Genomic DNA, 13,401 nt, shown 5'->3' with positions numbered 1-13,401 from the left:
TATGTATATATATATTTAACTTAGTAACGAATCAGGAACAAAAATATTTTGATTTTACCCAGAGGAAAAATATTGGTCAACGAGAAATTGAAATTGAAAACAATACTCTTTCTCGTTTCCTCCCTCCTCCCCAAACAGTTCAGACCTTCTATATCTTTAAAAAGAAAATATCAGGAGTTTATGTGTTTTTATAGTAAAATACTATTAGCATTCATAATATAGTAAAAACAAATTTTTAAGAAGAGGAAAATGGCAAATTTTGACAAGGTATCAACGTGCTTAGGGCTGAGATACTGAGCATGGCTACTTACACCATGGTGCAGCCTCTCACCAAGTAAGTAAAAGCAGAGAGCAGGAAGAGAAGGAGAATGCCTTTCACACTTAGTCATCTGTGTAGTGATTCCAGCATGGAAAAATGCTTTTCAGAAACATCATTTGGGAAAATAAACCTGTAGCCTTCTTATTTGGTGCAGGTGGGCATCCATGAATATATTCATATACATAATTATTGGCATGCAATTTAAATGCAATGGATCATGATCACTAACAAGAACTTATCAAGTCTACTGACAGTAAGCATGAAGGGGAAGACAAATCCCTGTGGAAGAACCTGGGATAAGACATTCCTGACTCTTTATCAAATTGTGAAATTAACTGAGAATGCCTAGTAAGACTGCGCCCTGAAGCCAAGTGATATTCATATGAGATCTTTCTGGGTTAAGACTCCAACCAGGGAATTAAGGTATAAATACTAGCTTCAATCCCTCCAGCTGCTTGCTCCCATTTGACCAGAAAGCCCTGCATTAATCTGTGCTTGTAGGGAGAGTATCTGCACATTAGCAAATGAAATATCACGAGAAAATTTACTCCTTAAAAATTCAAATAAGTGCATTTGTAAATATCAATTTTAAGAAACCAAAGAATTTTAAGAAAATTAAGAAATTCAATTTTATCATTGATAAAAGTCAAAGGAATAAGAAAGAGTACTGTTATGGTTTGGATGTGAGGTGTCCCCCAAAAGCTCATGTGTGAGACAATGAAAGAAGGTTCCGAGGTGAAATGATTGGGTTCTGAGAGTCTTAACCCAATCAGTGATTTAAAATGTGACCGGTATAGAACCTGGCATCAAATTACCTCAATAAATGCCCAATGAATGAGTAAATTAATTCAAAATCTCTGATACAGATTAACCGAGTGGTAACTTGAGGTGGTAGGGTGTGGCTGGAGGAGGTGGGAACTGGGGCATGGCTGTGGGTATATATTTGTACCTGAAGAGTGGAGTCTCTCTCTCTGCCTTCTCATCACTGTGATGTGAGCTACTTCTCTCTGCCACACTCTCCCACCATGATGTTCAGCCTCACCTCAAGCCCTGAGAAATAGAGCTGGCCTTCTATGGACTAAGACTTCTGAAAGCATGAGCCCTCAAATAAACTCTTCCTCCTCTATAATTGTGCTGGTCGGGTCCTTTAGTCACAACAGTGAAAAAGATGACTAAAACAACAAGTACCCAGACAGTATTGAGATATCTCTAGTCGTTAAACATTTTTGATGTTGCATAAAGCCATTCACCGAAGTCACAATCTCCTGTCTAATATGTGTGAATAAATAGAAAGAATAAAGTCTTTGGAATCAGGTATAAAATCACTTGCAGTTTCACTTATGAGCTGTATGTCTCTGGATGCGTCACGTAACCTCTTTGGGTCTTAATTTCTTCATCTGCAAAATGGAGATAATGGTGGAATATAGAAATAATAAAATGGGATCAATAATTGACACTTTTTTTCATTCCTATTAGTGACAAAATGAATGCTACTTTTAAAAAGATCTTACCTTCTCCTGAGAGTAAATCATATGAGACACCCACAAGAGCAAAAGACAGAGCATCTATTCAACCTGTGGTGTGTGCCAGGAATTTCATTTTGTGCTTTATATACATTATCTCCTGGAATTGTTGAAGTAATCTTACGAAGTAGGTATTCTTAGCTCTGTTTAAACATGAGGTAGCTGAGACTGAATAAGATTAGGTAACCTTCTTAAAGTCACATAGCTATAGTTGACAAAGTATCATAAAGTGAGGATATCTGGAAAACTGCTTGTTAATTGAGACCTTGTATCTTTCTGAATTCATTTTTTTTTAATCAGGAGATTGTGTCAGGTGTAATGTCTGTGATCATAAAATTATAGCTCTCACTAAAGTTGTCTCTGCCAAGCTTTGCAAAGAGCTACATACAAATATGGCTTGGTGGCTTTGTGACAATGTCCAGAAATCTCAGTAATGCGGAGCTTGGAATTTCATCCTCAATGTTCCATAGATCTTCTCTGTAAGGGAAAGGTTTATTTTATTTTTTTTCATCATGGCAAAAAAAGAATAACTTGCATTTTCAAGGTCCAAAATAGATCTTCTATCTCCTGTATTTCTTTCAATTTGCCTGGGGTGACAGTTGATCAAGTATTCTGTGCTACATCAAAACTGTTTGTGGAAATGCCCCCCAAAACTGTAAATTTCAGCACAGGTAGTCTCACTGTCTTCAGAGTAAAATGGCTAATAAAGTCACAAGGATATCAGGGCTGATTTGTATCTTTGGTCCCCCCAACTTAAAAAAATCGCAGAGATACACACATGCACATACACTTAGTCACAAAAGAGCTTCTGGATGTGCCAGATCACTGGACTATTTGTATTTCCAAAGGATTGAAGAGATTTATTTGAAAAGACTAATCTTAAAATTGTTGAGATGATTGCAAAATGATATACAGTGTGCAATCATTTTGGCACTCACTGGATGTTTGAGAACTCTTGAAAGAATGAGTCATCATAAAATGTGCCCGGTATAGCACCTGGCATCAAATTACCTTAATAAATACCCAATGAATGAGTAAATTAATTCAAAAGCTAAATATATTACAAAGCTTTTCCCCTTTAAGACATGCAAAAATAATTCCTTGATTAAGGTGGCCAGATGAATCATATTGATACATGCTTTCAAGATGAACAAGTTTGTTCTCACTTAAGTAATTCTAGAAGAATTTATCCTAAATACTCCTGCACAGAACTTTCAAAAGTATATGAAAACCACAAAGAATAAAGCATGCACACTACTACCATGTATTTAAAAATGTCTTAATCTAAGCAAGGATTGCTATCTCATGTTTCATAGCAGAAAAGTAAAAAAATATGGAATATTCATTTACTAATGAGCAAAATTAAGTTATTCAGAGAGCTACACTTTCTTTAGCAGTAATAGGAAGAGTAACAACAGCATTTTTTTTTTCATTCTGATGGCCTCTTATTTAACATACCTCTCCCATAGAAAATTCCAGATACTTAGGAAGTTAGTAAGTTAGAATTGCCAGATATTTTGGAAAGTCACTTAACCATTTCATTCACGCTATCATCTTTGTTACATTTGAAGTCTTTCATTGCCTTCAAAATAAAGTAAAAATTTCATAGCATAGCATTCAAGACCCTTGGACAATCATGACTTTGCTTTCCTCAAATATCAGCTAGGAAGCTTTGATTTCACTCAACTGACATTGACTATAACTTACTTAACCAACAATCTAATTTGTTGGAAAGAGATGTGATTCTGACATGTTGGAATAGGGTGTGGAACAAGACTCAGAGTTGGCAGGGCCCGGGGTCTTTCAGAAGAGTCGAAGTTCAGGAGATGTTTGACCATTCTATTGGGAATGCACCTGAAAGCACAAGGACCTGAGCTATCCTTTTGTCACTCTTAACACAAGCTATCATAAAGAAGTGCATGGGATCAGTCCCAATGTTGGCCAGTGGGGAGAAAGAGCTCCCTCCAGATGAGATCAAGTTTATATTACCTAAGAAAGTGAAATGAATGGTAGCCAATGTCAGTGATTGTCACCCTCTCCTTTCTGACTTATTTTCTGCCTCTGTTACTTCAGTTCTCGGAGTTCCATGTATCCTCTCTTCCTTTGCCATTCCATCTGCCCACAAGTAACATGCAGTCTGGTGTAGAAGACAAAAAGGATGGGCAGAAACCTGTCCTTTTTACTTCCATGGCTGATGTGAGAGGGTCTAAATGATGCAAGCATGTTGTGAAAGGAATTGGAGTTTTCCAAGATTATTTATAACAGTTTCTTTTCTCCCTCTACTAAATTATCCTGGCTTTTTCTGCTCCTGTAACAATCCTGGCCTGACCTCCAAGACTCAGCTTTTTTTCCCCAAGAGCCCTTGCCCACACCTCTTTCTCTCACGCTCACTCCCCAGCAGGGTGAGTTGTCCTTCTTCAGTGTTTTCATAAGATTCTTTGTTCACTTCCATTATTCATCTTATCCCCTCTGTATTCCTTCTCAGACCTGCACCCAGTGTTTGTGGGGAGCTCTCTACTTTTCTATTCCCACTCTCTGGGTGGTGAGTTGTGTTCTTGGGAAGAGGCACTTCACAAGCCCAGGAAGTAGGGCATCCCCCCATTAGGTGGGGAATACTGAACCTCAGGATTGAGACTTGGGAGGAGTTTGGTACAGGGATGGGGTGAGGGTACATAGGGAGAAGTTGCTTGAACTCTGGGAGCTATCTCCTTTGCCCAATGGATTCTTTGTCCCATAGAAAAAACAGCAGTCAGAGGAGGGACAGGTGAGGTCCTCTAAAATTCAGTGTCTTAGTGCAAAGGCCCTGGTAGTGAGTCCAGTGGCAATACTGACTCAACTAGGCTATGGGTTACTTGAAGGAAAATCAAATTTGTAGAGGTGGCAATTCCTTTAGATTATGCATGGTTAGTGTCCTATATGAGTGGGACTAAGTGAATGAGTTTATAAACGTTAGTTTTCCTTGAGAAATAAAAGCAATGAAACCTGTTCTTTTTACTTTCCATGGATGATGTGAGAGGGTATAAATGATGCAAGCATGCTGTAAAAGGAATTGGAGTTTTCCAAGATTATTTATAACAGTTTCTCAAACAAGTTAATGACTTGTTTTAGTTGCCCTCTCAGAATAAAAAATAGCAAAACCTTTTACGGAGTTTAGATTGTATGTGTGCATGTGTGTTGAACTCAGCACAGATCGGTTTTCTCTTTTTAGCTTTTTAAATTGAAAATTTAATTTAAAAATAAAAGAACAATGAAACAACCTCTCACACACATTTTGATTTGGCATAGTTCAGGGTGTGAAGGAAGGAATACCTTTCATGTCTTATCTTGGATCATTTGGTCAAGTCCTCTGCACAGGGGCTCTGACCTCTATGCAAAGGCTACTTATTGCTTGTCTTTGCCCACTCTACAGTGTGCCTGCTGTTCCAGGTCCTCTTCTCTCTCTACACTCCTGGCTTCCAGGAGCAAATGCATTTCCATTGCTTTAAATACCACCTATACACAGATAACACTCAAGTTGTTGTGTTTAGTCAAGACCTAACTTCTGAGCTTCAGATTCAAATATATAACTGTACCCTTGAAATCTCCATGTGAGAACTGCAGTCTTAAAATATTCAAAGAGAATTGTGGTTTTTTTTTACATCAACACCCTCAAAGGTTTTTTTTTTTTTTTTTTTTTTTTGGTACCAGGGATTGAACTCAGGGGCGCTCAACCACTGAGCCACATCTTCAGCCCTATTTCTTTTATTTAACTTAGGATAGGGTCTCACTGAGTTGCTTAATGCCTTGCTTTTGCAGAGGCTGGCTTTGAACTCATGATCCTCCTGCTTCAGCCTCCCAAGCCCCTGGAATTACAGGTGTGCACCACCGCACCTGGCAACACCCTCAAATTCAGCCCATCTACCTAGTATTTTCTACCATCAAAAATTACCATCTACTCAATTTTGAGCCCAGAATTTTAAGAATTGGGTTAGGATTATGAATAATAATACAAATATAATCACCAGGATTTTCAGTTTCAATTATTTATATTTCTCCCTTTTTCTTTTTAAAAAAGCTAGAAAATCTGAAATAGAGGTTCTCAGTCAAGAAGAATAGAAGAAGCTCACCAGCTGTCAAAGGACATTAATTATTTATTAAGACACTCAGATACATGGAAATAATCATTTAAGGCTACATTTTCAGGTTGAACTCCATTTTGAATACGATTATAAAGGTTTTTGGTAAGCTTATTTGTAGGAGAAAGATCATCATCTGGGGTGTGAAGTGACCTCAGAAATAGAGAAAGAACAACTCTGAGTTAGTTCCCATGGCTTCAACTGCTCAAGGAGCTGTGTTGATTCATTCATTCACTATTCACCCACGTGAAACAGTTACTGAGTACACTGTAGAAATGGTACAAGATGCAGGGATCAAAGGAGAAATAAGACAGAAGATCTGCCCACAAATAACATGCAGTCTGGTGTAGAAGACAAAAGTGAGCTATCCAACACCATAAGGGTGACTAGAATGCCATAAATCCTGATGTAGAGATAGATGTCTATTCTTCTTAGACCTATGGATTCTAGAGCTTTCAGCAGTTAAAAACCAATGATAAAAAGGAAATCAGCCCATCAAATTCATTCCAGGTGTGCTTTGTTGGCTCATTTTCAGTTTCATTTTACAATTCTCATTCCATTTTGCCATGGATTGAGCAAATAGCTACCATATCACAAGATGAAGATGACTGCCTTCCTCAGTCTCAGTGTCTGACACTGTCCTGGAAGACAAGGACAGTGTGAATGGGTGCCACTCAGATTCATTTTGTAAATGTCACTTGATGAATCAGGCAAACTACATTTAGCTCTTAATTGTGTGTCTGAGGTTTTGATTAAATAGCCAAGAGCCTCGAAGGCCACGCACCTGGCCTTGAGGAACGTATCCTTAACAAGCTGAGCTCACTGTCCCATCCCCACCCTCACATTAGTGTCAATGAGTCACAAACGTGGGCTGAGGGAAAAATAATGTCTCATTGATTTGTCATGTTCCCCCTAATAACATGACTGTTGCTGGTGAATTAAATTTGAGAGTTAAAATCAACCAAAATGGATTGAAAAAATGGCATTATGGTAATTGAGATTTTATACAATCTTATGATGCCACGCTAAGAAAACTATTGCAAAAAAACCAGAAGAATCCCCCCAAAGAAAAAAAGAAAAAGATATACAGCCTTTACAAACGTATTGGCTCTGATACCCCAACCTTTGACACTTAATACCTGAAAGATCATGAACCATGCAGGGCTCTTGATCACATTGTATATATAATATTTTCTGAGTTCCTGATATTGGCCTATGTTTGTTTAACATCAGTCTACATTCGCTTCCCTCCAGCCAGGGGATTGCAGCACCAGCTGTTTACACATGGTCAGGAGGAGGAAGGGGAGTGGCTAGCTGTCTCTGCACACTGTCTCATGTCAGAAAAATTTCCAAGTCACCGAGGGATGGGTGAGACCACAGAGTTGAAGGAAAGTTCGGTCTTTAGTATTTCCTTTTCTGTCTCTTTATGTTAAAAGTACTAAACACAGGTCAGCTTGGCTTTCACTTCATAGGCTGATTGCACCGTCTATGTTTCCCCGATGACCAGGACTGTGTGGCAGTCAATTGTTAGCAGTAATGACTCCAAAACCTTTCATGATCTCCCCAAGCGGTCTAGGATATGACTTAATATGCAACATCCTTGGGGCTTTTGCTTAAAACAGGCAGCTTAAAAGATTTCCCCAGACAGACAGAAGGGAGAGGGAGAAAACTTGCTGATGGCAAAGGAAACTAAGTGCAAAATGAAAATTATGTGAAAATTACACAATGGAGCACAGGAAAGCATTTAACATTGACCCTTGGATGGCCATTTGGAGTCCTTCACCTGCAGTGTTCTCTTTGTGGCTCTAGTCCATGCACCCTGTTTTTGTGCCGTTACTGAGAGGTATGTCAATTGAGAAAAGAGCATGCTTTTGTTACTTAGATGGTGGAGACAAAACTGCATAACTTAAAGCTCTTTAGTTTGAATTTGAGTTTCTAAGGTCATTTTGAAAAGAGCAAGATAAGTGCTAGAGACAGAATAATGGAGGCATAAGGAATAAGAGCTGAATGCTACAGGCCAGGAGGGAAGTGCGGGCACAGATCAATTTCCCTAGATGCCATTTGGCGAGCCTGGACCGTGTTCAGGTCCCTGTGCAAGGATGTGCAAACATGATTCTAACCCAAACCTTTTGCTTGAGGAGTTTTACAAGCAAGTGCTAACTTGCATTAGACATTCACTGTACAAAGGGCGCTCACAAATATTAGCTCATGCCATCCTCTCTGTAGGACTGTGAAGTGAAGGCACAGAGGGAAATAGACCAAGCTTGCTTAGGTGATGTTTCCTAAGGCCATGAGAGTCAAGTGTAGTGGAGTCACATTTGTGTTCAGATTTCAGCTCCTTGGCTCTTCATGTTTATAGTAGGTGACTCTGAGAAGCTTACACCTAGGAAAGGAGAACAGGTATGTTTACTACTCAGCTAACCAGAACTTGAGAGGGAGAGAATGTCATATTTTGATTCCTTTTTTTTCCCTTTTCATTTCATCCATTCATGAGAACATTACTTATTTGTCCAAAATATTGGCCAATTAGAAATTAATAGTACTTACCTCTATTATACCATCATTATAGATTTCATAGGAAAGAAAGATGTTTTAAAAGTGTGCCCATGTGCTTCATTTTGTTCTGAGAATTAAAAACTATTGGCTATGCATTGAACATTTTAAATTTATTTTATTGATAAGAAAAAATATAGGACTATAGCTATGAAGGCAATGGAAATCCAAGCAAAATACACAGGAATACACACACACACAATCTCATATCTTACTGACATTCTGCAACATTCTTCCATCAGCTGTGCACTAAAGATGCAAACTACCAAATAGCAGAGGATAAATCATAGTTCTCTGCCTGTTTTCCATTTGGCATGCCTGTATTCACAACCTTGATAGCAATAAGTAAACCTTCTGTTTCTTTTTCAAAAATTTTATAGGATGCTCTCATGTCCTTTTCTTCCCCGATTCCTCCTCCTACAATGCAGTTCACTCTGAAAATGCTATAAAGTTTCAGAGAAGAGGTTTGCTCAAAGCAACTACAAATAAAGTGCATGTACATAAATAACTTAGCCTGACTTTTTGTTTAATGTCCAAGATGACTGGAACAGATTGTATCATGAACTACTTTCCCTTTGGCTAATTAAATAGCAGTCCCCACTTACCATAAAGCATATTCTTATTAAAACAAGTATCTATAGTCATTCTGCTGGATAAATGACTCCCAAGTAAGTGCCATAAAGCCCATTATATTCCTGCTTTAGGAATGGAGCAGGTCCAAACGGACAATCAAAGGATTTCACTGGGATTATTTTAGATTAGAAAAACTAAGGGAGACATGCGGCTCTGACAAGATCGTAAAGGCATAAAGGATAAATTAGCCGTTCTGTCCCGAACAAAGTGCTCTAGTGGTATTGCAGTATATCCAAAAGTAAAAACAAATTCCTACTGTATTAACCTTCACCAAAATGGAAATCTGTTTATGAAGAAATAAAAATGTCATGAACAACTGTTATCTCCCATGCAAATCAAAATGACTGTTTTGAATAAAAATTAAAAAAAATCCTTTCAAACCAACTATGGAAATGTGCCATAGGAAAGAAAATGTCTTCATTTCAAAAATTGCCTTTTTCATTTAATAGAAAAGGTTATATTATGATTTATCATATTAATGAACCATTATTGCATAACCATATTTTTATTGCAATATATTACCTGCTAAATGATGCCCTCCCCCTTTTTTTTTTCCAGGAGGAAGAATTTCATAGAACAGATTCTATGAGAGTTTTTCTTGCTGCCAGTTGTTAAATCTTTCAAAAGCTGTCAGCAGCCTCAGAAATCAAGTTCAAAATACCATAGCCAACAGGAGTATAGGCATAGGCTAGTCTATTTTTAAATTGTAATACAAAACTGCTAGTGAAATACCTAAATATGAGGGATTATTTAAAATGAAATCATCTTATCTAGTTTGTCGAAGTAAAGGACAAAGTCAGTGAAGTGAAATTTAACCCACAACTTTTATAAATATCACTAGACATTTGAGAACAAAGTGATTTTTTTTCAGGCTAATTTTTCCTCAAACTCATTATTTTGCTAGAGCCTTCATGCACTCATCCCTCACGGACATTGTCCATGCCAGCCACCGGGAGAAGGAGACGCCAACCACCCAAGGCTCAAATCTTCTTGCCTCAATCAAGCAAACCTTTTCCTTTAGGGTGAATGGATGGCAAAGACATTGGCATCTCCCTGGAAACTTCCATGGGAAAGGAGCTGTACTCGTCTCTACAAATGGCATTTGCCCTGTGTCTGCCAGGACTGAATCATTCTCTTGCTTCTGAAGGACAAGAGTGTCCTCAACATTGCAATCAGCATCAGCAGTGGGGACCCCGCAGAATATTCCAAGCTGTGACAGTGAGCGAGTCATCTGATGGAAGCAGAGGTGGGACATTTGGGTGTATCTTCATGGTTAAGCTGCTGCTTCTGTCATAATTTTGGTGATGAAGGACTGAGGAAACAGGGTAAGTGCTGTCATTTCTTAAGGCCTGACTGCCTTTGCTGTCAGTTCATGGGTGTGCTCACCTTTGACTGCTGCTGATGGCTGTTACAACCCATCATTCATTTCACACATATTTTTTTGAGAGTATAATAGGTGCCAGCATTGCATTAGGTGCCGGAGACCAAAATGAACAAGACAGGTAAGGTTCTTACTCTCAAGGAACTTGAAGTCTGGTGAAGGAGAAAAGCATAAGTATTCAAAATTTTGAAATATTTGGGATCTGTAAAAATGAAGTGTAAGAAAAAAATATCCCACCACATTGCTCCTTTAAAAGATGATGCAAATAACAAATATATGCATGTGACAAAATATCTAAAACAATACAATACTATAGGAACTCTCTTCTCCCTGCAACCTACACCTTTCCTATAGGAAACTACTGTATTTACATTTAATAATCACATCCAGACGTGTGCACACATGGATTTACTCTTCCTTTTTTACATAAAAAAGATTATGTTATGAATATTATGCAACTGCAAATTATATCTGGGAAAGCTTTCCACACAAATATAGACTTTTTTTGATAATTGTTAAGTTCCCATATATGAGTATAAAATAATCTATACAATCATCCTCCTTTGATAGGTGTATTTACTCAAATTAGTACAAACTAGACGGTTTAAGGTAACATTTTTATTCTTTCACATATGTGGAAGTTAGGGTCTGAAATCATTGTCACTGGGCTGCAATCAAGGTGTTGGCAGGTCCAAGTACCCATTTCTTGTCTCTTCTATTTTCTGGCTCCCACCAGCATTCCTTGGCTTCTGGCTGTGTTACTCTAGTCTTCAAGGCCAGCATCTACAAATCTTTCTCCTTTTTATATTCACATTGCCGTTTCCTCTGCCTGTCAAATCACCCTTGGCCTCCATGTAATGGGAACAATTGTTATTACACGTACAGCCCGTGTAGGTAGTCCAAGATAATCTCACCACCCCTAAATCCTTAAATTAAATTATATCTGCAAAGTCCTTGTTTTAAAAATATACAACAGAACTCACAGGTTCCAGAAATCAGAACCTGACAAAATTGTGAGCATTTTTCTGTGAGCAGTTAAATGGTTCCTTTTTTTTTCAATACAAATGATGGCACAATTATGATCATTGAACATTTGTATTTGTGCACTTGTATAAATATTTTAGTAGATGAGATTGCTGAAAGGGAAAATTCTGCATGCAAAGAAATATTGTTAAATAATTCCAACAGAATCATTCACGAACACACACACACATATTATATTATTACTAGTATATAATATATAGTATATTATTACCACATTATTGTATATTTTCCAAAACACTTAATAGAGAAGCTATTTCTCCTACATTTTTGTCAAGATTGCATATTTCAAATTTGTTCCTGTCTACTTTAAAAGTGAAAACTGGCAACTTGTTGATTTGAAATTTTTATTACTAGGGTTAAAATTCCTTTTATTTCTTATTTTAATTTTTAACTTTTCTTGTTATTTATAGATATTTAATATTTATTCTTATATATGCTACAAGTGTTGTCTACCCATCTATTACTGGTCCTTATAGACTTGTTGAAATTTTCATTAAAGTAAAATCTGCCAGTGTTTTTCATTACTTATTTGCAGTTTTGCTTCTTATTTGGAAAAGCATGCCCTCCCTTAGAAAATCAAAATATTCTACATTTTCTTCAACTTTTAAAATTGTATTTGTTTATTTATTTATTATTTTTAGTTGTCAGGTATTTAAACTTTGTGTGCACTACAAGGCAAGAATTTAGCTTTTTTAGTTCTCTTTCTATGGGAAGCCAATTTTATACCAATAATATTTAAAATTAACTTATCTGCTGTCTCACTAATTTGAAAAGATATCTTTATTATAAATTAGGCACTCAAATACACAGATCTCTTTTTGACCAGTGTATCATTGATCTGTTTTTGCTATTTCTGAGAGCTCTCTGAGGGCAGACTTTGTCCGTTTCTCCCTTGGTATACCCAAGTGACACACAGCACATACTCCATTAAGATGCCAGATAAAATACAGAACTTCCAGTTAAATCTTAATTTCACATACACAGTAAATTTTTTAGTATTATTGTGTCCCTAATATCACACAGAATATATATATACTAAAAATATTTCAAATACACATTTAGTATCATCTTTTTATTTGCTAAATCTGTCATCAACAAATATCAGGTAAAGGAATGAATACATTGTCTTAATGTTGTAATTATAATTTCAATTTTATTTTGTAAGTATTTATTATCAGGAACAACAAGTTCATTTTCATTGTTCTTTTATAAACATTTTTCACTATTTTCTTAAAAAAAATTCTTTTTCAGTGCTGAGGATTGAGTCCAGGGCCTAGGCACAGTCTAGGCAAGTGCTCTGTCACTGAATTGCACCCCAACCCCTATTTTTTTAATTATTATTATTATTTTAAAGAATTCTCCTTCCTGCATAAATTTCAGAATCATTTACATTCTCCTTGGCTTTTTTTTTTTTTCATTTGGTCCTTTTTAGTTATATATGACAACAGAATCTATTTTAACATAATTATACAAGCATTTTTTATTAAATTTGTCAATGATGTCTTTTTTTCTTGTATTTATATAATTCTTAATATTCAGTTGTGTTGTAAAAGACAATTATTTTAGAAACAAAACCAAATAAAAAATCCTCTGGTCAAAACTGTGCTTAATGATTAAAGACTAAAGTTATTGTCATTGACTAAAGAATAAGACTAGTTGTAAACTATTACCACTAGGAATTTTAGTCTCTGTGAAAACCAAGGAAAAGGGTTGGGGTTGTGGCTCAGATCACTTGTAAGGCATGTGTGAAGCGCTGGGTTCAATTCTCTGCACCATACACATACAAATAAAATGATGGTCCATTGACAACTAAAGAAGGAGAGGGAGAGGGAC

At 36.8% G+C, this 13,401-nt stretch overlaps 1 long non-coding RNA gene across 2 annotated transcripts in view; it reads left to right on the top strand.

Moving 5' to 3' along the window:
• The first annotated feature begins 10,244 nt into the window (after positions 1 to 10,244).
• Positions 10,245 to 13,401, top strand: part of LOC125620327 — a 174,894-nt gene continuing 171,737 nt past the window's right edge. For both annotated transcript variants that reach the window (XR_007351927.1, XR_007351928.1), the window contains exon 1: positions 10,245 to 10,468. This is a non-coding gene — a long non-coding RNA (uncharacterized LOC125620327). The remainder of the gene's footprint in view (positions 10,469 to 13,401) is intronic.

This window comes from Marmota marmota, unplaced genomic scaffold, assembly GCF_001458135.2.
Source record: "Marmota marmota marmota unplaced genomic scaffold, marMar, whole genome shotgun sequence".
NCBI lineage: Eukaryota > Metazoa > Chordata > Mammalia > Rodentia > Sciuridae > Marmota > Marmota marmota.
The sequence above is the reverse complement of the archived record's forward strand: the minus strand, read 5'-3'. Positions and strand labels throughout refer to the sequence as shown.